Source organism: Falco cherrug, chromosome 4, assembly GCF_023634085.1.
Source record: "Falco cherrug isolate bFalChe1 chromosome 4, bFalChe1.pri, whole genome shotgun sequence".
Classification (NCBI taxonomy): domain Eukaryota; kingdom Metazoa; phylum Chordata; class Aves; order Falconiformes; family Falconidae; genus Falco; species Falco cherrug.
The window spans coordinates 2146324-2171897 of NC_073700.1; the positions used below are offsets into that span (position 1 = coordinate 2146324).

Sequence of the window (25574 nt, forward strand, 5' to 3'; positions counted from 1 at the left end):
CTGCGCTGTGCCCAGCAGACAGGCACTTGTACTCTATCCCTCAAACAACGTATATGAATAAAATAAAAAGGAGGTGTGTTAAAGCATTGTATGAGATGGTAGGGGTTCTTCTAGTGTTTGAAATTCACAGTAAGATGCTTACAGTTAGGATCTGCCTGCCTGGCAAACTGCTGTAATTTCAGTGCTTTATAGCTCTTTCCTGTGAGATTTTTAGCTAAGCTGCAGGTTATCCCGTGGCAGGGCTTGACTGTGGGTATGACCCTTGTAAGGCAGGATGCACGCTCCACTAGCCAGCAAAACTAAACGAGAACAGAATTATCGCCCTTTTTCTTTTGAGGGTTGACTTAACGTGTGTGCATGGTTTTCTCCAGTGGTTGAGAGAGATTCTTTCAAAAGGAATGAAGTTATTTTTCTGTGCACATCAGCTGAGAATCTTCCCAGTGATATTCAGGTAAAAAGGAAGCACAACATAGAGAGTGCATGCTATCCTTTAATATTTGAGAAAGTAGTAGTAGCATGATAGAAAATCACTTAATAGCATAGCTTATCCCATGATGCGGTCAGAATTGCGGATGTCCTTGTGAACCTCTAGTACAGGAGCAAGCAGAGCAGTAGATTAAACCTATTTTCTTTGCATTACTAAAAAGGTTAACAGCCTTGCTAGACACTTTGGTGGGTTTAATATCAAGGTTGATTCATCTTTCTTGCATGAAGGCTTGCAGTACTATGAGCTTTTGAGACATGTCCAAGTTCAGCATTTAAGCACATGCTGGACCGCTGTGTTAAACTTGCTGCAGTCCTTTATGCTAAAAGAACGTTGCAGGAATTAGGCCTTTCTGTGTACGTGGAGCTGTCTGGCAGCATTCCTATATTACAGTGTCATAACCGTATTTACAATAAATGTAGCTAGCATAAATTCTAAATGCATATTTTTTTTGCTTGGGAGAGGACAAGAGTGATGTATTGCTAAGAAAATCTTTGAAAATCTTGAAGAAATGTACTTTAATCAGCACCATTGTATTAATTCTCTCTTAAATGTGCATTTTAATGAAAAACTTTGACAAATGCTCTTGACTAGACTATCATGAAAATACTTCATAATTCTGCTCCCTCCCCTTTTTTTTTTCTTTTTCCTTCAGCTGGTCATTTATATTTTGCACAGACTAGAATAGTACTGTGGGGGGAGCACTTAAACAGGAAGAAGTTATTTGTCATCTGTCACACTCAAACTTTTTATATTGAGTTATTGCCTTAGAAATAACTTCCAAAAATTTACATGCAGAGAAAAGTACATGGTGGGGGAAGCTGTTGAACTACTTATTATTTAACACTGTGTTAAATCCTCTGCCACTGAAAAACATCTTTAAAAATATTCATGAATAAATTAAAAAAATATACATCTATATGATAAAAGTTTCAAAGATTTCTTGACCACTTACTTGTTTGGTTTTTTTTTTTCACAAAATCTAAAAGGGGAGGCTGAGGTTCCCAGAGCTGCTTCAGAGATTTCTAATGAGAAACTGATATCCAGTTTTTTTAGATATTATGAAAATTCTGGTTGTACATTTACATATATTAAGTAGAAAGGAGAGAAAGGGGCCATGTCTGAGGAGAAGAGATCATTATACAGTTAGGGAAGTGAAATTCAGAAGTACCAATGGCAAGCGGTACAAAAAGTAAGTTGGGAGGAGTACATACTGGTTAATAATGACTACAATGGAAAGCATATTTGGACTTTGGCATTATACTTTTGTTTTGTGGTAATATGTTGAAAAATTGTAAATGAGGTGAAACAAAGGTGTGGCTTATCCAAGCCCTGTGGGTAATGGAACCGTTTGTAGCTGTTGAGTTTAAGACTTCTGAGACAGAACAATGGGCTTCTCTTTTCCACAATGGTTTTGTTTCAAAATTGCTTGCTAAAAGAAAATTTCTGTTGAGTGGCTGTGTTCATTAAACCTGTCATTTGTTGAGATAAGTGAGCAACTTGGGTTTTTTTTGATAAATCAGGTTGCTTGCTTTGTGGTTTTGCTTAACCCCTGTTGACAGCTTCTGCTGTGGCGCAGAAGGCTTGGAGGCATTGCTGTTACGTAACACAGCACACAACAAATGCATTTTCTTATACTCTGCTTGGATATTTTTTTTGTTTTTGTCTGCTGCAAGTATGTCTGTCTTACTTGTAGCCATCATAGCCTATGGTCGTGTCATTTCTTCCCCAAAATGTTTACAAATCCATTTTTTTTTTTTTTTTTTTTGCCCCTACTCCCCACCCCCACCCCCATTTGGCAGATAGCTGATAGCAGGTTTGATTTAGCATAATGAGACATGTGGTGTGAATGCGTCCATGCTGTCACAGTGTAAGGATGGCTTACAGCAGAGGTAGATGGCAGTAGCTAGCAACATGCGGATCCTCCATCTGATTCCCTTTTTGCGTGAAGTTCGCCATGCGGGAGCTGGCTACTCTGCTGCTGCTGGCCCAGTACCAGCTGAGCACACAGGCAGCACTGCCAGTAGCCAAGAAGCCTTATATGCCTAAGACAAGTGTGATTCCTAGCTGGGAATACCTGAGAAGCAGCATTTTGGTAGTTCTTGACTTGTGCTTTCAGCAATTAAAAAACTAAAATTCTAATAAAAAATTATTTTTCAAACATGTTACACTTTTTGAGACTTTATAAGACATAATCTAGTTCCTTTCTGAACTAGTTTTTATCGAGTGTTTATCATACAGCCTTAAACTGCCTAGAAATTTTATTGCATCACTGAATTACCTCTGGGAGAAAATGTTCTAGTGTCTGTGTTGAATACAGCTGTAAAGCTCTGTAACATCATAGAGTTGTTCTTATTTCTAGCTCAGATAATCTTCTAGAATCAAAGCACCAAATTATTAAAGGACTCAGTAATAACTGCAATTTATGAAGTGCTGGTAAATACAAACAGTGAAGGAGTTTGCAGAGAAGCTGTGTCGTAATTGTTTTGTTTTGTTTGAAATTGTTCAAGTTCTGCTACAAATCCAGCCCCATTTGTTAGAAATAAAATGGAATATTTAGAAAATATGTCTAATATGTCTGTGGTAAAGATGGTACTATGCTGTTTGGGCTACCAAATGTTCTTATAACAAAAACAATTCCAGAAGAACAAAAGTTTGACCCCTTGGGATATGAATAATGTTCAGGCAAATGAAGCTCAGACATCACCTTGAGTCTTTTGAAATATATGACTTTGATTCCAGTACTTTAAATCTTAAATACCTGTTTCATTATTTATTTTAAAACTGAATACCTCAGGGGAACAAAGAAGCATACCACTTAAAAGACCTTTATATGATTATTTTTTTATCCTGTTTTAAATCTAAAATAGATGGCCTTTGAATAAAATAGATTATACAGTTTAATGTCTTAAACCACTAACCATACCAAATACAATATATGTCAACAACTAAATGCACAACTGTACCTAATTGAATTTTAACATCAAATTCATCTGGATGTATTGCATGACTTGGATAAAGTTGTCCATTCATATTTCTTGCCTTAAATTAACATACAGAATAGTCACTGTCTGAAATGCTTGCGTGTATAAATAGATTGTAGATGGAAGTCAGTATTTGTTTCTTAGTTGTTGAGTGCCTTTTTTATTGTTCTAACTCTGCACCTTTAAAATAAAGACAAAGTAAAGAAATGAAGGGAAAAACCCATTAAAACAAACAAAACCCCAAGCCCAAACCTTTCTTTTTTTTTTCTTTCCCTCCACCAGAGTAACATTTCCACTGATAAAGCATCCCCAGAGAAGCAGGCAGTATATCATGAACTCTCAGTTGAGACTCTTTGGTAGCATTTGAGGCACAGTCACTTCCAGATGTGGGTTTGACGTACAGTAACGCTTTTATCATCAACTTTGCTGTCTTCTCATTCTTGAAGCTTAGGTCACTAATGAAATAGAGCAACTGTGAGAGCATCAGTGATCTCAGATCTCCAAGTAAAATGAATGTGATTATTTTAAATAATGCATCTGTTACTTTCATGACGAAGTAGAGCAGCGGTGTGCCTGTTCACTGCCTACAACCCTTTTCTAGCTTCAGGAGTGACTCAAGGTGCCTTTGATAAAGGAAACACCAGGTTTTCATGTTTAAAAATATATGACTGCTGTGTGAGAGTGCTATGGGGCAGTGTTTCCAGCTCACGTTTCTAGCTAGGTCTTGTCTGAGAGACAGAGAAACTTCTTTAGAAGAACACCCTTGACTCATTTACTAGAACAAGGAAACCCGTCACTTGCTGCTTTTTCAGTTCGTCATCTGATGAGAGATGACAGTAGATGTACCACAGCCACTGAGAGGCTTTACTGCCTGTCTTTTTGACATATTGAGCTAACACATAGGCTGTCAGTTTTGTTTTGTAATGCTATAATTACTTATACTGAAATCCCAAGGAATTAGAAGGATGAGATGCGTTTCACATTGTAAGCTAAAATTGGGATAATACTACATTTATGGAAGGTGGAAAAACTGAAGGTGTAGTAGAGCTATATATCACTGTTGCAGGGGGGTGGTAGTGGTAGACAAACCCCCTTGCAATATCCATTTAATTAAAAAAAAATAGTAATTTCTCCTCCTTCCATGGTAATGTATTTGCCAAGTATCAGTATAGTTTGTCTTTCCTGTTGTCTTCCCTGACTTGCAAGTGTTGTGATTTCCTTTCTCTACCAGCCTGAATTGCAGATGCATAGCTCATGATAGATTTTTTGCTGATGCCACGGCCCTAGTACTGTATATATTACATGCTAGAGTGTCCACTTTAGAAAAAACGGCATGTTGCTTTACCTGGTCTAGAGTTTTGTTCAATTCAGTGTTGAAACATCAGTAAATGTGACCTGTGGTGCAAGAGGCAAATGGCGTGGGGTTTTGAGGTATCTTCCACTGCACAAGTTGGAAGCACTGGCCAGCAAGATGCCTTTCCTCCCAGAGGCAGCCCTAATACAGCTGGCTGGTGTTTTTACCCCTGCTTCACCCAGAGCTCTGTCTTCTTTTATGTTAACGAAAGCATTATGTTTGATTCAAAATCTAGATCCATGACAACTTCAACAAATTCAATTTATTTTGTTTCTCCTAAGAGATGTTACTGTATAGCAGGAGCATTCCAGGACATTTAGAGATAAAGTAGAAAGAAATTCAGTGACACGGCGATGAACATGTCTTACTGGAATTTGTTGTAAATTGAAAAATACAAAGCAACTTTGATCTGTCCAAGCTACGGTATACATTTTGGCTTTGTTCAGTATCATGCCAAATAATGATGTCATGTTTCTAACTTTAATAAAGTTTTTGTCTTTATGGAGACCATTCTCTATATTTATATAATTATGTAATGATGGACAACATATTTTTCAACCTGATTCTCATAGACTTGTGCATCAAAATAAGAATCTCTGAATATAGCCTTTGCAAATTACATTTAAGCTATCTTTTATGAACTAATTGCACGTGCTTTGCCCATTGACTGTAAAGGAGTAAATCAAATAAAGGAAATAACGGAAAATCTTAACCATCAGATGGCAAGGGTGCACATATTGAGTAGTGGAAAATACTGCAAGTGGAAAAGCTCTTTTTAGGTGTTGGAATAATTGTATGTTGCTTGAAGCACACAACTAGAACAGTTTAAACAGTTATTAAAGAATGTTGCCAGATCTTATCACTGCAGTCATGCATATAGATCAGTGATCCCCATGCAGCACTACAAAATGTGTGAATGAGGTACTTACTAAAAATAAACCTACTGAGTGCTATTCCTAAATTGCCATAGAATGCTGGATAAATGATATAATTTTAGCAGTACAAAATCATCTCCAAGATTGAGTTTAAAAAATCTGTTTAACTGCAACATTACAAGTGAGTTTTAGATGATAAAATAGTTGCAGGCCGTCTTTGTTTGCCTGAGCATTCATCAGTGTTTAAAAACCAAAACAAACGAGACCCCACCAAACAAACAAACAAAAAAAATCACAGGAGCAGTATAGTAGGATGAAAATACTGACTTGAGATGAGGTTAGGGCTGGGTGGGGTACAGCAGATGAACAAGCATGCACAGTGTATGAGCTGAGTCTTATAAGAAGGCACCATGCCATATTTTACAAGTGTCATTTGGCATCAGTAAGTGTGCAACTGATACTTCTTTTGAGTATCTACAACTGGTCTTCAATCATCCTCTGCTTATTTCATTAAAATTGGAGACGTAGGTCTGCTCTTGCATAATTTTCAAGAAGTATTGATGCATTCTGGTTTTATGGAAACACCTGGTAGGGATACAGTTCTTGGAGTAGGCTGGAGTAGACTGTAACTGCTATGACTTACATTGTAAAGCCACTTAAGCAGCCCAAAATATGAAGAGAAGTATCTGTGTTTTGTTTTGTTTGTTTGTTTGTTCTTAATAAAATGAAGTTCTGAAGACATTTAGCAACAGGTAAGCATCTCAGAGCTAGGAACAAAAGAACCATTTCATTCCCCGCCCCCCCCCCTTCTCTTTTAGAATCAGGTTTCTCTTGTGCCCTTGTACCCTAAACAGAATCTATTTTCTTTTTCATAAGAAACTGGTTTGTTGATGAAGAGTCTGCCATTGCTGCCTCTGTGACTCTTCCAAATTTTTAGGATATTGAATAAATAAGAACTCGCATCAATTTCTTTATAATTCAGTCTTCAGGTTGACTTGGGAAGATGAAACCTTTCTCTCATTGAAAACAGACTTAAAAATCAATAAACAACTTTTATCTCTAGCAAATTCTTTGATTATCAATTTCTGTATGGTTATTCATATTCTCAGCCAGCTGTAGCAAATGAATGGTTGCAGGCATACTGCTCAAGCAAAGGTTTAAGCTATTTAGGGAAACAAATGAAGCACAAAGGTTTTTATTTAACAATAAATTTTGTATGAATATAATTTTTTTAATGAGTGACTGACTTTCTCAGATCAAATTCCTCTACAGGGAATTTTACAGCAATATACAGTACCTTTAACTATAATTTTCCAAAACTCTGGGAATACCAGACGAAAGCATAAAGAAATATTGATCTGATGGAGCCTTAAGTAATCCTTGATCAAAGTAACAATGCATTTTAAAGCTAGCATTGATTACTCTGGGACTTACCATTTTATGATCCTGGGCTGCGGTTTTGTTATCTTTCCCAGTCTGAAAATGTTGAGTGTCTATAGAGCCAGAGAAATAATATTGAGAATACTGATTAGACATTTATTTGAATTAATCATCCTAGTATTTGAGCACTTCTACGTTATCTTCTGAATTTGTACTCAAAATAAGTCTCATAGAAGTGGAAGTACTTTACTGATGAGGCAAAAGGGGGTGGGAGGTTTAATGACATACCTGTACAGTTAGGCAGAAAGACACTTCTTGCACCCAGAGCCTCAAATTGTGAGCACTGGGGACTGTGGTGTAGACAAAACAGAACTAAATATTTCTATTACTAGGACTGCGTCTGTGCTGCTTCAAGTCCTGCGCTGGCAGTCCTCCTCCTTACTCATTTAACTTACTTAGCATCATTGTCATCTCTACTGTTTAAGTTGTTTAGACCTGCTGTACTTTAAAGCTGTGCATTTAGGTATTGCCCCATATATGTCTCCCTGTTTGCAGTTAGTTTGATTCTCGGAGTTACTCAAAAAATTGCCTGGCGTGGTATCTGATGTACAGATTGCATTGCCAGTTTATGAAGATGATGGACTGTTTTTGCTTAGCTCCAGTATCACGTGTGCAATTTGAAATGATAGAGCTCTAGTTTCCAGCTCTTTACATGTATTTCCATAATGGGAAATCTCCAGAATAGATGTGGAAAAGTAATGTTGGTAGCACAGGTAGTGGAGCAAGGTGTTTTGCTGGGGAACTACTGCAAATATACTTCTGTTTGCATAGGATGAAAGAAAGATATTTTGATCACTTGTAGTAAGTAATTAGATGTCCTAGTACACCTATCGAGTGGGTTAGCCTTTCCTTTTGGCTAGATTTCAATTTCATTTACAATGTATCACCTACCTAACTTAGCCTTGACTCTCAAATAAGTTGTATCATCCTTTTAATTTCTGACCTGAACAGGTGTGCAGTGTTCAAGGTGAAACTCATAGATTCAAAGAATTTCTTTTTTGGCTGTTAATAGCATAATGTACTTGCAGTTTGCGTATCGTTTTGATACGTTCCAGTAGCGCTTTGAAAAGCTGAAAGAGAAATTGATGTTGAATGTATTTATTCTGAAACTCTTAGGAGACTGTCATTGCCACGTAACTGTAAATCTCACAGCTGAGTGAAACAATTACCTGACTAGAGGTAAGATGGTATCTACTAAAGAGGCTGTATGCTTATCAAGATGTGTGTTGACAAATGTGAAACACTCACAGCATCATCTCTGCTTGCTTAAAATCATCTCCAGAAGGTTTTAAAATAGGTTCTTCGTTGAAAATTTGGTAATTCTGTACTTAAATTCGTGAACCAGAGAGATATCTAGATGTTTCTCTTGATGTAATTCTAGGAAAATACGTTTTTTTCATGTCCTCCAAAAGTAACTGAGGTAAATATTTCATATAGCCTGATTTATACATTATTTATTTACTAGACTTTTTCCCTTCAAAATATTTAATTTAAGACAAATTGATGTTACCAGTTCTATTTAAGACTTATAGACCTCAGTGCTACTACAGAATAATTACAAATGGCAGCAAGAGTAATAGCTTGTACATGTATTATTATTTTGATTTTGAGCGAGACAATTTTAAATGCTTCAGTTGTATTGGAAGGTGTGGTCTTACTTTTTATTAAGACTTAAGTTTGCAATTAGGAAGTAATACAGAAGAGATAAGATTGATTTTATTAATTGTGCAATTAAACCATTTGGTTTTGATATGAAACCAGATGTTTTTAATGGACTGCTTTTTCGTCTGATTTTACATTCATTATATCTAGTCATAATTTATATTTCCGAAATTAAAACTATTTTTTCTTTATTTTTATTAGGGCTTGAATGCTGTGGCACAAAGATTTCATCACGCTGTGCGCTATGCTCACGGTAAGCCTTATTTCATCTTGTTAGGTTATACATGTTATCATTCCAGGGGATATTACATTATTTTGTCAGTCAGTCACTTTAAATCATCATAAACATGCTGATATGAATTTAGTCTTTATCTTTTCTACTGAATTAGTGACAAATTTCTAGTTTTACACAATATCCAGTGCAAAATTAGTTATAAAAATCTGTGAAGAATCTGATAATGGCCTCAAAGTTTCAATGGTTGTGTTAAAAATCGCAGACGGTGCAGGACAGGACCATTTTTGTAGTTTACGATGCCATTGCGTTATTTAATTCATGGCTGGTCCCCAGATGACAACATGCAAACAGTAAAACAAAGGGCCCAGCTTGGGGTCCGGTGAATCTTATTTTGTCCAGGCTCCATGTCTTCAGGCTCTTTATCTATGCTAAGTAATTCTCCATGGCTGCCAACTCTTTGGCGCTTCTTAAAATAACTCTGTTAAAAATATTTCATAAACTCATTTTCTATAGGCAAAATAAGCCCCTGTGCTCCTCCGAAGCAGCACACATTTCTTCTGTTCCCCTTCTCCTCCAAATATTAGCAAATTACCACTTTTATTATGGATATGACATGAAAATAAACCAGATTTTGGAATTAAGCCTCACATTTATCAAATGGTTTCCAACTATGTTCTGTTCTTTTTTGAGCTGCTAAGTAGAAAACACCTTCTGTATTTCTGGGTTTACTGGTACATATTTTTTAAATAGTTATTTTTCCTTTTGCTTTTTACTGGAAGTAGCAGGAATCCTCATGTGGTTCCACTCCCTCTTTTATTTTTCCTTTTTTTTTTTTCTTCCCCTCTCTTACCTTGTAAGTTCTTCCTTACCTACCAAAGGATGTCTGTGCTACTCGGTGACCTCTACCTCTGAGACCAGAAGTTAATGAAGAACTCTCCCTAGCTGATGGGATTAGAGATGTCAGAGGAGTGGCCAGGGCTTTAAGGGACACAGTCTTTTAATCTTCTTCCCTAGTTCACTTAAGTTCAGTCAGCCATTGGAAGTCTGTCTTGTTAAGCTGTCAAGGTAATCAATAGACACATGCAGTGAAGTTGCTTCTTGGTATTTCTGAGCGTCCAGTCACATTCATAAATGTACTGCTGCTTCCTGAGTAAAAATGTTTAATCCTGGCATATTCATCGGCTTCTTAATAAGCACACTTACCCGTGGGAGCAGTTTGGCTTGCAGGGTCTTGAACAGCCAGTGGTAAAAGTTGATGTACATCTTTGCAGATCGGGACCAAGGACAAGCCCTTGCTCAATTGCATATAACATTTAATTATTCATCACTCTGGAATAAGAGTTAATGCAAGAACAAAAGCTTAACATCTGTCAGGTCTTTCAGTGCCGAAGTTTCTGTTTCCAGATTTTGGTTTGTTTTATACATTTTTCCCTCATTCTAGCAACTTTTCCATGTAATGTATGAGTTTTTTCCATGGTCTTCTGTACAACATAGTGATATTTGGAGCAGTTCTACAATTTTGCTGATGTTTGCTGGAGGTTTGGAAAGGCTGTGAGGATCTTAGCACTGACTCTGCCAATTTAATTAATCTGGGAGCTCCAGATAGACAGTTAATGGCTCCATTAATAATTTCACTTTTGTACATGCTTAGTTGTGAAGTATTGGACTGATACTTTGCACTCCAAGGCATGATAGAAGTGTCTTTCATTTTAGAGTCCATCTAGCAGTAATCTACTGCAAGCTTTGTAGATGTTCTCTAAAGCAGGGGTTCATGATTTTTCTTTAAGCAATTACTGCATAAGGCCCCAAGCCTGGAATAGTTTAGCTAAAATATTTTTTACAGAAAATACAAGAACCCATTGTAATGTCAAGGGCTTATGGTTAAATTTTACTAATGCAAATTGTTTTATGAATTAGGAAAGTCTGTGACAGTATTATAGTCATTCTAACTTTTTAAAACACATTCTAACTTTTATCAAGATGATAACTAAACCATACTTTTAGTTTAGTAAACTAAACAAACTAAACCATAACTTTTCTGATTTTAATGGAAAAAAATCATTGTATGTTGTCCAATCTTTCTGTAATGGTTTTGAGAGGGAGAAAATGATGATTAAAGCAAGTATTGAAAATTCTGCACACAAAATACTTTGTGAAAAGTTATTTCAAATCTAGTATCAACAAATCTGCATAGTAGATAAAATTGTTTGGCTCTTTTGTTTCTAATTTATGTTCACAAGAAAAAATTAGGATGAAACAGCAATAAGAGAGATCAATTAAAGCTACCAGTACAACTAGTTTTTAAAAAGAAAATCAGTTTACAGTTCAGACTTTAAAAATTACTGCAGTGCAGCTTTTGTATTTGTACTGTATTTGCAAAGAGTTATGTCCTGCGTGAAGAACTGGTGCAAATATAAATAAATTTTTTATCAGTTGTGAATCAAGGGTGAGTTCTACATCTAGACTTGTAAATACAAATATTTTTTTATTATCTAAAATATATCCCCTATAGATGATATTGAACTTTATTTTTCCGAATTTTTTTTATCAGTTTACATGCTTCTATTGCGGTATAAAAATACCAAGCTTCATTTGTGAAGTCCTCTGTTTATTTTCAGATACCTATGGTATCGAACCTGGCATCGTTATTCACCTTCTGATGTATGGTTTATCTGATTAGTGTGGTTTGGGGATTGCAATTACTTTGAATAATTTGTCATCTTTTGTCTGCTGTAATTTTTTATTAGAATTCTCTTAAAGAATGCAGTTTATATTACTGAATAGAGTGGGAAAGAAACACTGGAGAGTGCAGGGGGTGGTTCCTATATTTACTGAATATGCCTCCTCTTGTATGCCTGCCTTGTATCCCAGAAATGCTTCTTGTGGCAATATGTTTTTTCTTAATTGACCTTTTAAAAAATGCTGTGCATAAGTAAGAGTAAGGGGCTTTTGATTGCAGGTGTTCTTAATTAGATTAATTTACAAAGTAGATCAAGCCAATGAAGGGGGGACAGAGAAGTGACTGCAAGTTTATCAAATTGGCAAAGTAGAGCAATTAATCAGACTGATTTTAACTGGTTTCTTTTTTTAATGATCATCTTGAATAGCGTGGGGTGTTTTTCAGCTTCCATTAGAGAAGGCGTTTAATGCGAAGCTGCATTTTGTGAGACAGTTTGCTTGTTTCCTTGTGACATGCATGTCTTGGAGAGTGTCAACAGTGGTAATGAGCTGTATTGTATTGTACAAATATTGTAGCACTTGCAGAAATCTGCTGACATTCCCAAGGCACAGAACAGTGTCCTGTAAATTAGGAAAAAAACCAAAAAAAGTGTACAGCATCCTCTGTGAAAATATCTGGGGTCTGCCCTAAATTTCTGTATGCAGATAATGCAGTCCTGCCTAACGGCGTGTTTGCTCATGTCCATTAGCCACCAATGCGGTTACACCAGTAGTTCAAAAGGGCATAAATTCTCATCAAAGATAGAGCTACCCACTCAGTAATAAGTATAGTATTGGTGTAAGTCAGAAAAAAAAAAAAAAAGTCAGTTGAGGTTTGCATTATTCAAAAGTTTATCGACACCAAACTCTAACAATTGACTGATTTAACCCCCACATAATTTACAAATTATTATTATTGACTGAGAATAGTATCTCTCCAGTGTACTATGCTCTCCAGTACAAATATTGTGCAGGATGGACATTGTATTTTATCTGAACAATAATTTGTTAGTGAAAATGTTCAATAGGCAGCTCTTCGGAAACTTCTTGTTGCAGCATGATGACAATCACTCATTAAGGTGTCCTTAAAATGATGCTTTTAACAAGTTATTATTATTTCTAAGTAAATTAATTCAATTTTGGGACTGTTATGCATATTGATAGAAATTTCCTCCTTTATCCATTTGCAAATGATCTTGTATTTTTAGATGGACTTTTTCTGCCTTTCACTGCAGAAAAAAAGAAAGTTCCATAAGATTGTACTTTTTGTACGCTTTGTACAATCTTACAGAACTTCCTTTCTTTTCCTGTAGGCAAAAGCCTTGTGTCATTTCATAATAAACGACACTGGTAGTTCCCAGGTTTGGCCCTGAGAAATTGGACCAAGGCCCCGTAACATTGACACTGAATATGGAGAAGTGATCTCTCTCCAGACACGACCTTCACAGTGACCTTTTCCTTCTCTTCAAGAGGTCAAATGATTTCCCTTCCCACATTCACAGTGAATCCTAAAGCATGTCAGAAAACAAGCAAGGATGAGTGTTAACACTTCTTACTGCAAAATTTAGAGAACTGCTACAATATGCTGATCTTTAAAGTTATTTCCATTCTTCTCTCTCCTATATAGCAGGTTTCTCCCCGTAAGATAAAAGCTAATTAATTTTTTTTATTTTTTTATTTTGAATCCCCTGCCCATGTGTACTCTCCCAGGTCCACTCACTAAAAAACTTTAATCTGCTTTGTACCCTAGTGCAATGCCGGAGGGGACTGTGGCACTGGGGGAGGTATTTTGGTGGCTGTCAAAAGCCAAAACACAGGGGTGGACAGGTTAGTCCAGAAGTGCAGCTGACAGATTCAGGTGTAAGAGAGAGAATTATGAATGCTTCCTTCAGCATCAGCACTGGTAAGAATGAGACCTTCCATAGGATATTTCCAAATACTGGACCTGCCTCTTGTGTAGAGCTTAAATATAGTTTTCATGTAAATTTGATGATCATTCCTTGTGCCATCAGCTCAATTGTAGTATTGGCATTATCTCGTACACTGTGGGTCTTCCTTTAAAATATACACAAGGAACACCCTGGCACCTTAACTTGGGGCATTTATATTTGAGAATTTTATCACAACTTAAAATACTGTCCTTCTCCCTGCTGTAAAACTGGTTTCTCCTCTTTATAAGTCCTCAGCCATTTTATCTGAAGTACCCAGAAATGAAAATCTTAACCAAGGTTGTCAGTTTGGGTCAAGCTTTTGAAAATTCCTTTTAAAATTTGGAGTTATATTTTCATGCCATTAACACTGAATACTTAAAAAACCATAATGTCCCGTGTTTAGGAGTTCTTTGGAAAACTACAGAATCCTTGAACAGTTGAAGGTAAAGAGGAAATATTTGGGTAATTATTTCAGGATTTTTGGTAGATTGATCATTGTGTTTGCCTTCAGAACAGAAAAGAATAGCTGTAAAAGATGATGCCTGAAATGTGTAAACTGCATTTTCTTTTGCATCTCTGGAAAGGTAGTTTCTCATTTGTCTGATGAATTTCTGTCACTTGACTTGATTTTTGAATCACTGAAAATAAGATACGATTTCAATTTTAACTGATATGGAAAACTGCTAAAAGAAGCCTGTAAATAGGAGTAATTAACACCCACCTCCCCTCAGTGTTTCTTTTTGGTGCTTTTTTAAATTGCTAGGTTTAAATGCACTGAATGTGAAAATATTTTAGACAATATTTATGTGGTTTCAAGATGCTTGAGTCTGATCAGTTACCAAATATTTCTTTTCCTTGGGAAGGCTGGAGGGCTGTACTAAACATGACCCTAAATACTCTGGTAGTAATATGAATCCAAGAACTTTTATGTGTTTTTTTGTTGTCTCTGAACCAGTGTTCATACCTGGATGTGGCTGATGAATTAATCAGTACAGAGGAAGGAATGGTGGATAACTACTAAAAGTGAAACATTGGCTCTGGATAGCTTGTACCTGTACAAAAAGTCTAAACCCACTAATAAGACATGATCTTAGTTCATAAACCATAAACGTTACTGCTGATTAATTGGAAGAAATGGTTCTGGATTCACAGTCTTGAGGGTTTATAGTTTATTTCAGCACTTCCTGAAAAATGCATGGCACTTCTGAAGTGTGAGGATACAGCTGCTTCCATGTCTTTGTAAGGCTATATGCCTCGGGAATCTAGACAGCATCATTTAAGCATCTGGTAGATGTCACCACTGAGAAGTTAAGATGCAAGATCAAAAATACCTGTCTAATAATGTGTTCATCATCGTTTTACTACTGGTAACATCAGCGTGTACTTAATGCTAGTCTAAGACGTTACCAAAACTCTGAGTTGTGCTGCACCAGGATCAGGTCAGAGTCAGAACTGGCGTCCAGCTGGCTTTTGGTAGGGGAGGTAAGGAGTGCACTGCACTGGGCGAAGCTGAGCGTCGTTGATGCAGCACAGCTGCACTGGCTGGTACAGTGTGCAGGTGGGAGTGGGGCTCTCGGCTCTTCTCTGGGCAAGCATCTCGGCCGTGACTCCTCCCTGCTTCTGTGCCTGCAATGAAAATATCAATGTCGTGTAGGTACTGTGGGTTGTCTCTTAGCGGTGAACTGACCTGGGTGCAGAACAGGTAGCTCTTTTCCACGTGGTTAAGTACTCTGAAACAATTATGTTTCTCAAAGCCTTTCCCCATGGGCATTTAAAGCAGCTCACTGACTGCTATTCCATAGGGTACTGTAGCTTTCTTTTTGATGCAGAATGAACCTGGTCATGAATTTGAAACTATTACTTGCCTTTTAGTTTTTTTCCCCAATGATTTAATAAGATGTTTGAAGTACCACCTTGAAAAAAAGACTTGAGAGCCATAGGAATAGGGAGAGAAATCATACTACGTTATAATAATATTTATACTGTTCTTTTCATTTCATTGACTTTCTGTCTGTATTCCACTGGTGGCCGTGTTTTCCAACCATTCCAAGTGCTAAAGCTGGAAAAGAGGTGATACATTAATGGTAGTCAGGGATTATAATCCTTCTCAGTCTCATTTCCTATAGGGCATATACCATTTTTTGCGATTATGTTTAATACTTTAATAGTTTGTGATAAATAGTTATCCCAAACAACAGACAGTTATTATCTTTGGTTAAGTGTTCCTAAACTTGCTTTCACAGTAACTTATGTGTCACATAAAGGATGTATTTTGTCCAGGATCCTTAATTGAGGTCATTGTTATTTTTGGTTTGGTAGTTGGAGTTTTTTCTCCCCCATGAAGTATATTATTTTTCTTTAAGAAAATTGATGTCATGGATGAAAAGCTGTATTCAGTAAAAAGAAAGCAGAATAAAATCCCTTTTTTAATGGTCTGAGGTTTATGGCATGAATATCTCTATTTTCTTAGTTTTTTTTTTTTAAACGTACTATTTTCTATCAAGTAAGAATACTTCTACATTTGCTTAAACACTGCCTCAATATTTCCAGCAAAATACTTTTTAGTCAAATTTCCTTTTTAAAAACTACAGCCTCTTTGAACTCTGCAGACCTCACCATCTGTTACTCAATTTTCACTCCATAAAATTTTGCTGACATCTGTTTAATCAAAAATATTTTTATAGTCATGGAGAAATCTAGTTCAAACTTGGTATTATACTATCCCTATATGCCAAATAGAAAATAGGAAAATAATGAACAGGAACTTACGGGAGAGGACAGGAAAACAGTGAAATCAAGTCTGTTACCGCTTAGGGCACTACTTGAATCTGGGAGCAACAGCCGTGTCCTGCAGGCTGCGGGGCTCTGCGTTTCCAGAGCCTGCTGCTGTGCAGGGGCTTCCTGGGACAACATGGGGCAACTTTCCCTGGCTTTGACATAGCTGGCTGTCCCCCCCTCAGCTGATGTTTTGGAGCAGCTGCTAGGCTTGGGTCTGAAAAGCCAGAACTAAGTTTACCAGGTTTTAAAAGCCTGTCTTCATTCCTTGCCCTGCTGTCCCCATCTTTGCACTTTCTTCCTTGATTGACTTCAACTGGGTAAAGGAACTCACACCCACGAGCTTCTTTACGCTGTTGAAACTCTCCAGTGGTCAGGACACCTGTAAGACATTAATGAAGTAATAAAAGTAGGGGAGACAGATGCTCTTACTTGATTCCATTTGGTTTTCCTGTGCCCTCTGGGGTGCTATGTTCTCTGGTTTCACTGGTTTTCTGTCAAGTGCACGTCATGTCAAAGTCTGTGGATGCTGTAATAGTCACTATAATAGATGTAGTGATAATTATTAGTATGACCTTATTTTTAGTCTGTTATTTTTAAAGGAAATGAGGCATGTGCAATTTCTGTCTATCTGTCAATCTGTTTACTTGGTTACCTGTCAAGCTTGATTAGGAAATTTTCATCAGTATCGTGGTCTGACAGACCTTTCCCATCTCCCACTAAAAAAAAGTTAATATAATTATTAAGCAATAATTTGTAACATGTAGTAACCAAATAACTATATATTTTTTCATTGTGCCTCTTGGTTATTATAAATTTTGACCAGTTAAAATGGTTTGTTCAGACATTATATGTTGTACCAAATATTCTTGATTTTGGAGAGGTATCAAAGTGTTCTGGCTTTTCTGTTGCTGTTGGGGTTGAACTTTCTCTTCCAGAATGATTTAGCTGTTTACTGCAGATTTATATTGTTTTGATTGCAAACTGAACTGATACTTACAACTGAGTGATAAATTCAGACTATTGCTTTTTAATTGAGTCTTCAGCAGAATATGCTGATTATTTTGAATTCAATGATGAGGAGCAATGTTTTTTAAATTTTTGTACAAATTGCATTATCTACACATTTCGTATTTACATATGTGTTATTGAACTGAAATGGTTATGTCATCTTCTGAAATGATATTTTATTCCCTTCCCTGAAGAAGAAAGTCAAGCCTTTTTTTTAATGATTAAGTAGATAAGACCAATTGAAATGAAACACTAGTATCATTTTGTAATGCTTAGAGCCCTTCCCTAATTCTTTATCCCCAAAGACACTATTTATCTCCTTTTAAGTTTTCTTTATTCAGAGAGCTTTATTAAGGTATGAGTGAAAGAAAGGTGTCTGGAAGTATTCTTTGATTTGTTTAAAATCTTCAGTTTATTTGGAAGGAATACTTTTCATCTGGTCTTTCAAAATCCTTTCGAGCAAAGTAAAAGGAAAGCTGAAATGACAATGTTTATTTCTTTGGGGTCTTCTAATGGTAGATTACAAGTGGGGAATTGTTTTTTTGGTAATGACCATGCTATGTAAGTTTAAATTCAAATTATAACCACAACAGGTTTTAGCTAGATGATGCAAACTGAATATGCTCTTTGTTTTGTGGCAGACAAAATCAGATTGTCGTCATGTTTGCTTATTTTGAGATCAGTAAACTGAAGAAAAACAACATATCTTTTAGCATGAAGAATGTATACTGCCTTTTCAAAAATATGAACTGAAAAAATTGCAATCGATTTCTTTTACATGCATTGATGTGAAGGTTTGGTACAATTGAAAACGCTAACACTGCAATGAAACGATGCTTTTTAACCTTTGTGGGTCAGAACAAATATCTGAGTGTTATATCACCTGTCAATCCCATCCAGGCAGTGCTGTATGTCATAGAGAAAAAATCTTGTAATTTTTTCTTGCTTAACTCTGTCTTTTGCTGACATTTAGAACAAAAACAAATTAAACTGGAACATGACAGGAAAATCTACTGGGCATAAGGCATAAACTCAGACTTTATTTGACGAAGAACCAAAAGAATAACATTTCCCAATGCCATTTCTCTTCTCCCCGGCCTGGGCAGCTGGGAGGATCCTGAAATGTTTCTCCAATGACCAAATGGCTTGGTGCAGGAGGACGTTTCCCAGGGTGTAGCTGATCGCTCCCTGGCAGATTGCTGCTGCAGCCAGAATCACAGAGGGAGAGCTAGGAGTGTGCTGCATTGCAGGTGGAGGTGCACTGATGAGAAATTCTGTTCTATTCTAACTCCAATTTTACCCTAATTCTTCCCTTGTTCTGTTCTACTCCACTACTACTTCTACCCTGATTCTAGTTCTTGTTCTGGTCTGTTTAAGATCACAAGAGATCATGGAGATAGGTGTACCAAGCTAGCAACCTTACACCTGATGCAGTAGAAAATGGAATAAGAATCATAATGAAAAAGCAGCAGGTTTCTGTGGGTTTTTTTGGTGGTTGTTTTTTTTAGTTTGTTTTTGCTTGTTTTTTTTCGTTTGGTGTTCTGTGTTGTGTGGGTTTTTTTGTTTGTTTTGGTGTTGTTTTTTTGTTGTTTTTTTTTTTTTTTTTAGTTTGGCAATAGAAGAAGCTATCCTGTAGAAACCTTACGAGAGTCAAGTACTGCAGCAGTCCATAGCTAGAAGTCAAGTTAAGGACAATAAGCCCTTGTTAACTGTACCTTGTCTCTTTAGTGATATGCAGTGGAATGAGGAGTTTATGCAATGTTCCATGTTGAGACTCTGAAAGACTGTTTTAAGACAGTTCCTGGTATAGAGGATCTTTTGATGTGGCTTGAGATACTAATTCATGGAACATTACCAACTCTGGCCTTAGAGATGAAACATTTCCAAAATCAAGCCGTTGCCAGCTGAGAAGAATAAGCAGATATGGGCAAACCAGAATGTTTCAGTAATAAACACTTTGATATATTGTAGAACAGTTTGAGGAAAATAGGAAACAATCAGAAAGAACACCATAATGCAGCAATCTTGACTGTAAAAACTTTTAGTTTAGGAAGATAAATTCCTATTTCCTTAAGAATACAGGCTATCAAAATGAAAAGTTAAATTATATCATGAATTAAAACCTAATTAGAAATTAGAAATCAACTGGGGGAATTAAATGGCCTATTATTAATGCTGCAAAAGTGCTTCTAAGATGCCCCAGGGATCAAGACTTTAATGATGATTTGTTAGTGAATTGCTGAAGTTAAGAAAAAACTTTTAAGTTTCATTGGGAGTATCTTCCTGCCACCACAGAATTTTCCCTGAAACAGTACATTTTCAAAGTTTTAGTTTTCAGATATTCAAAACAGGCACTTTAATATGGTTTTCCTAATTTAACTCATTATTCCTGCTTTTGATCTTGATGAATTTTTAAATATCCCCTCTACATTTTGTATTCATGTAACCTATTTGTTTATTAAAGTGTATTTTTATGGAATCATAGACTGGTTTGGGCTGGAAGGGACCTTAAAGATCACCCAGTTCCACCCCTCTGACATGGGCAGGGCCACCACCCCCCTGCCCAGGCTGCTCCCAGCCCCGTCCAGCCTGGCCTTGGGCACTGCCAGGGATGGGGCACCCACAGCTGCTCTGGGCAGCCTGGGCCAGCGCCTCGCCGCCCTCACAGGGAAGGATTTCTTCCTAATATCTAATCTTAAGTCTAGCCCCTTTTAGTTTAAAGCCATTCCCCCTTGTCCTATTACTACCTGCCCTTGTAAAAAGTCCCTCTCCAGCTTTTCTGTGGCCCCCTGGGGTACTGGCAGGTGCTGTAAGGTCTGCCCAGAGCCTTCCCTTCTCCAGGCTGAACAGCCCCAGCTCTCTCAGCCCGTCTTCACAGGCGAGCTGCTCCAGCCCTCTGGTCGTCTTCGTGGCCTCCTATGGACTCGCTCCAACAGGTCCGTGTCCTTCTTGTGTTGGGAGCCCCAGAGCTGGATGCAGCGCTGTGGGTGGGTTCTTACAAGAATGGAGTAGAGGGGGAAGATCATCTCCCTCAACCTGCTGGCCACTCTGCCTTTGATACAGCCCAGGATACGGTTGGCTTTCTGGCCTGCAAGTGCACATTGCCAGGCCACGTTGAGCTTCTCATCCACCAACACCCCCAAGTCTTTCTCCTCAGGGCTGCTCTCAATTAATTCTCTCACCCAGCCTGTATTTGTGCTTGGAGGTGCCCCAACAGACATGCAGGACTTTACACTTGGCCTTGTTGAACCTCACGTGGTTTGCATGGGCCTACCTCTCAAGCCTGTCAAGGTCCCTCTGGATGGCATCCCTTCCTTCCAGTGTGTTGACCACACCACACAGCCTGGCGTGGTCCATCCATCAAATCCACATCTTTCCAATTAAGAGGCAAGGGTGTCATGTGAGCCAGTGTCAAATACTTTGCACACGTCCAGGTAGGTGATGACAGTTGCTCTTCCCTCATCCATCAGCGCTGTAACTGTGTTGTAGAAGGCCACCAGATTTGTCAGGTATGATTTGCCCTTAATGAAGTCATGTTGGCTGTCACCAATCACCTCCTTATTTTCCATGTGCCTTAGCATAGTTTCCAGGAGGATCTGCTCTATGATCTTGCCAGGCAGAGGTGAGACTGACTGGCCTGTATTTCCCTGGGTCTTCTTTATTTCCCTTTCTTTTTTCAGTGAGTGGGAACTTCCCCAGACTGCCATGACTTCTCAAATATGATGGCTAGTGTCTTAGCCACTTCATCCACCAGTTCCCTCAGGACCCACAGATGTATTTCATCAGGTCCTGTGGGCTTGCACACCTTCAGGTTCCTTAGTCTTGAACCTGATCTTCTCCTATAGCGGGCAGTTCATTCTCCCAGTCCCTGCCTTTGGCTTCTGCAACATGGGTGGTGTGGCTGGAGCACTTGCTGGTGGAGGCCTAGGCAAAAACCTGAGGTACTCGATGAGTACCTCAGCCTTCTCCATGTCCTGAGTGACCAGGTCTCCCGTTTCCTTCTGGAGAGGGCCCACATTTTGGCTAGTTTTCCTTTAATCACCAACATACATATAGAAGCTTTTCTTGTTGCCCTTGATGTTCCTGGCCAGATGTAATTCCATCAGGGCTTTAGCTTTCCTAGCCTAGTCCCTGGCTGCTTGGTCTATTTCTCTGTGTTGCTCCCAGGCCACCTGTCCTTGCTTCCACCCTCTGTAGGCTTCCTTTTTGTGTTTGAGATGGTCCAGGAGCTCCTTGTTTATCCATGCAGGCCTCCTGGTGGTTTTGCTTGACTTCCTCTTTGTTGGGATGGGTGGTTCCTGAGACTGGAGGAGGTGATCCTTTAATATTCCTCAGCTCTCTTGGGCCCCTCTTCCCTCCAGGGCTTTATCCCTTGGTACTCTACCAAGCAGATCCCTGAAGAGGCTGAAGTCTGCTCTCCTCAATTCCAGGGTAATGTGCACCCTCCTCACTGCCCTAAGGGTCCTGAACTCCGCCACTTCATGGTCACTGCATCCAAGGCTGCCCTTGACCTTCACGGCCCCACCAGCCCCTCACTGGTGAGAACAAGGTCCAGCATAGCACCTCTCCTCGTTGGCTCCTCTATCACTTGGAGAAGGCAGTTATTGTCAACGCATTCCAGGAACGTCCTGGATTACCTGTGCCCTGCTGTGTTGTCCCTCCAACGGATACTGGGGTGGTTGAAACCCCCCATGAGGACCAGGGCTTGTGAACACGAGGCTGCTCCTGTCTGTCTGTAGAGGGGCTCATCTGCTTGGTCTTCCTGGTTGAGCAGCCTGTGGCAGACCCCTGCTATTTATTTCCCTTAGCTTTTCTTAATTAACAGCCTGGTTTTAGACTTAGGGAGTTTGGGGCGAGAAAATGTGTAATGGGCCACTTCACATGGTGATCCATTCAGTGAAGTAGTATAGTCGGCACCATGCAGCGATGCAAGGAATAAAATTGCTCCAAGGAAAGTAGTTCACTGTGTGCTCCTGTCACGACAATATATTTTTTTATTATTATCATTCTTGTTTTGCCATGGCATAAATCATCTCATTCTGGTCTTTGGTAGTAACTTGACTTGAATTTCATTAGGCAGAGGTAAATGCTGTTCCACTGGCAGAGAGATTCCACCTTGCTGAAATCGTGACGCTTCTGACCATGCATTGCACGGAGGTTTCTTTAATACGCGTGTGCCCAGGCACGGCAGCGTGTAGCCACCTCAGCGGGCTCTTTGTGTGGGTTGCTTTAAAGAAACTGATGGTGATAGGCTGTCAAAATCATTAACTAACAGAAATGTGCTCTCTTCCCCCGGCCACCATTTAAATCCCCCAAAAGCTATCTTATTTCCACACTCCATGGCTTTGGCAAGTGTGTGCCTTTGTACAGGACGGGGAGCTGCTCTCGGCTGTCCCCTGGTCTGCCCCCGGCTTTCCAGTAGGAGCCCCCCGACAGCAGCTTTTTGAAGTTCCCAAGCTTTTAGCCCATAGCTATGTCACAGCTTGTGCATTGTTTATTAAGACCATTTTTCTAATGAAAAACATTGTTAACCTGTACAACCCAATTCTTTTTATTACAGAAGTTTTCCTCATACCCCAGGCCCACCCACCCCCCCCACCCCCCCTGCTGCAGGCACTGCTATAGCCTCTCTTTTGAGCAGGTGAGTTAAAAAACCCACGTTACAACTGAGAGTAACCTCCTTACTCTTGGGACCACTCCTACGCAGTTCAGCTGTGAATGCTGGGGGTTAAGGGATTCACGGGTAAGTTTACACCCACCTGCAGCTGATGGTTCTGCATTTCCCCCCTCCCCCGCCGATTCTCTCTTTATTGTTGGAGGTATATGCTCAAGTGTTAGAGGGGTGAACAATATAGGGTGGCCGAACCATATGTTAATGCAGTCTCCTTGTGAAATAAATCAAGCGTAAGTCTCTCTTGTGATAGACTGTAACTTTTGAGTATTAAAGAATTTGGAGAACAAAAAGGCTTATCTGCATGAAGACGATGTTTTAGAAGGAGAAAATAGTAATGGCTTTACTTTCCCATTAGCAAATTTCACCTAAAAATGGCACACTGATCTAAATTGCGTTTGCTTTGTTGGGCTTTTTTTGTGGGTTAAAGAACCACACGAGAAACCAGGTAGTAAAAATGTGGAGACAGGTTAAGGTGGGTAAGCGAAGAGAAGAAATTAAAGAAATGACCTTTTTTTTGGCCGTAGTTGGTTGGTCCATTTGTAAAATACAGATGTTTGCAGAATATTTTGCATTTTTTTAACTTTAATTTTCCACCCCAGCTTTGGTCACATCTTTCTGTCAGCTTTGACACAAATCAGTGAATAGTTTTAAATATAAAAATTATTTTCAGATGAGTTAACTTTTTATTGAAAAATATTTCCATTTTTTATGTTTCATGGCAGATTTTAAAACTTTGTGTTAAAAGTGAAGTTAAAAATAATGCAAAAGTACCGTGTCCTTTTTCTTTAGAAGGTAAAGTTAATGGAAGATATTCACTTTACACTTAAGTATGGAACAGAATGGGAACAGTTTTATTTTTTTCTATAAGTAGTAACTTCATGGGATTATAATGTCATATTTCTTGATAATACATAAGTGCTTTTACTCCTACATGTACTTTTACAAAATGTAAATTTAGTGAGTCACATTCAAAGCACAAAGGCACTGGGAGTTTGAAAGATTATTTTGCTTTATGCAGCAGAAACTATTATTTGGTATCAAGTCCAAAAACTTTTAAATCATCAAAGTTACAAAAGTATTGCAATAATTATAGTAAATACTGTGAACAAGCTACTCAATTGATATCTAAATTTAGTTCATGCAGAGAATTAATAGACACTTTTGTTTTACACTTGTAGAATGATTTTAATTAGAAGCAATTAAATAAAATTACATTACTCCAAAGTAAATTGCTGCTTTCCAGACTTTTTAAAATCTACATATATTCCATTTGTATGTGAAAGCTTACTGTAATTAAAGCTTGACTTGTTTATATTCTGTAGGAAGAGCTAGAAATCAGTTCAAGCAACCCTTCCACGTAGATGGGTTTTACCAGATTGCAGACTTCTCAGATTTCTCTTTGTAGCATTTTTTCTCCAAAGCACTTGGGTACTGCCACTGTTCAATTCAGGATGCAAAACTAGATAGACCTCTGATTAAGCTCTCTTTTTAAATTGATAATGCTTATGGTGTTGGTATTGTCTTGATGTTTTATGTATCTAGTATTTTAGCTCAAGGAAATATCTGACCAAAAAATGCCTCTATAGACATATGCACGGGAAAGGTTTGTAGTGAAATTTCAAAAGTAACATAACCACTGTTATAACTATAATGTCCCACATTAAATTTCTTCCTTTTACACTAACATGATACCCTCATTCTTTTGGCACAAATACTTGATGGAAAAGATGGTCTAAGGACAAAGTAGTCCCTCTAAAGCTTTTTTCTTTATTTGCCTCATGACTCAGCTGTAGATACTTTAAGAAAAAGTCAGTATTTTGTTCTGGAGCAGCATCCATGCCTATGAACAATAAACGTAAAATAGTATGTGGGATACTTGGAATTCAGTTTTATGGTTTGAATGTTTTGAAAAAATGAATTGGTTATCTAAAAGGTAGTGGATGGAAGAGAGAGCTTTCTGCTGCTAATAGTAATTATAGATAGAAAAGGTCCCTGCCAGTCAAAAATGGAAGTAAGCTGACCCAAATATATTGGTCACCACTCTTATGAATATAAGAAAGTGTTGTGTTTTGTCACTTCTACCTTGAATTGCATTTCCACCTCCCTGAATGGGGACTGGCAAATGAGCTTGTATATAGCAGGCTTTGATAGTAGTAGTAGCATTTAATGGATGGTTCCACTTCTTTAACTATTCAAGTTATTTAGAGAACAAGAATAGGTTTTCACATGGTTTGGTTTTTCTAATGGAATTGTCACTGCAATTTCATCTTCGCACTCCTTAGGCAAGAGACAAAAGCAGTTTTATGTTCTTTTGAAAATGTTCTATGCAGGTGCCTGCATGTACCAGTAGTAGTATTAAGATCTGAGTGCTGGTAGCCCTCATATGGAAAATGCATATTGCAAGTATGATTGCAAATATCATTAAATTTGC

General features: G+C 38.1%; 1 protein-coding gene across 10 annotated transcripts in view; it reads left to right on the top strand.

The window, feature by feature from the left end:
- The window catches only part of ATP2B2 (ATPase plasma membrane Ca2+ transporting 2), a 432200-nt gene that overhangs the window by 101676 nt on the left and 304950 nt on the right, over positions 1 to 25574 (top strand). For all 10 annotated transcript variants that reach the window (XR_008732091.1, XM_055709424.1, XM_055709434.1 and 7 more), the window contains exon 2: positions 9001 to 9052. The gene's annotated coding sequence lies outside the window, so the exon portion shown is untranslated. The remainder of the gene's footprint in view (positions 1 to 9000; positions 9053 to 25574) is intronic.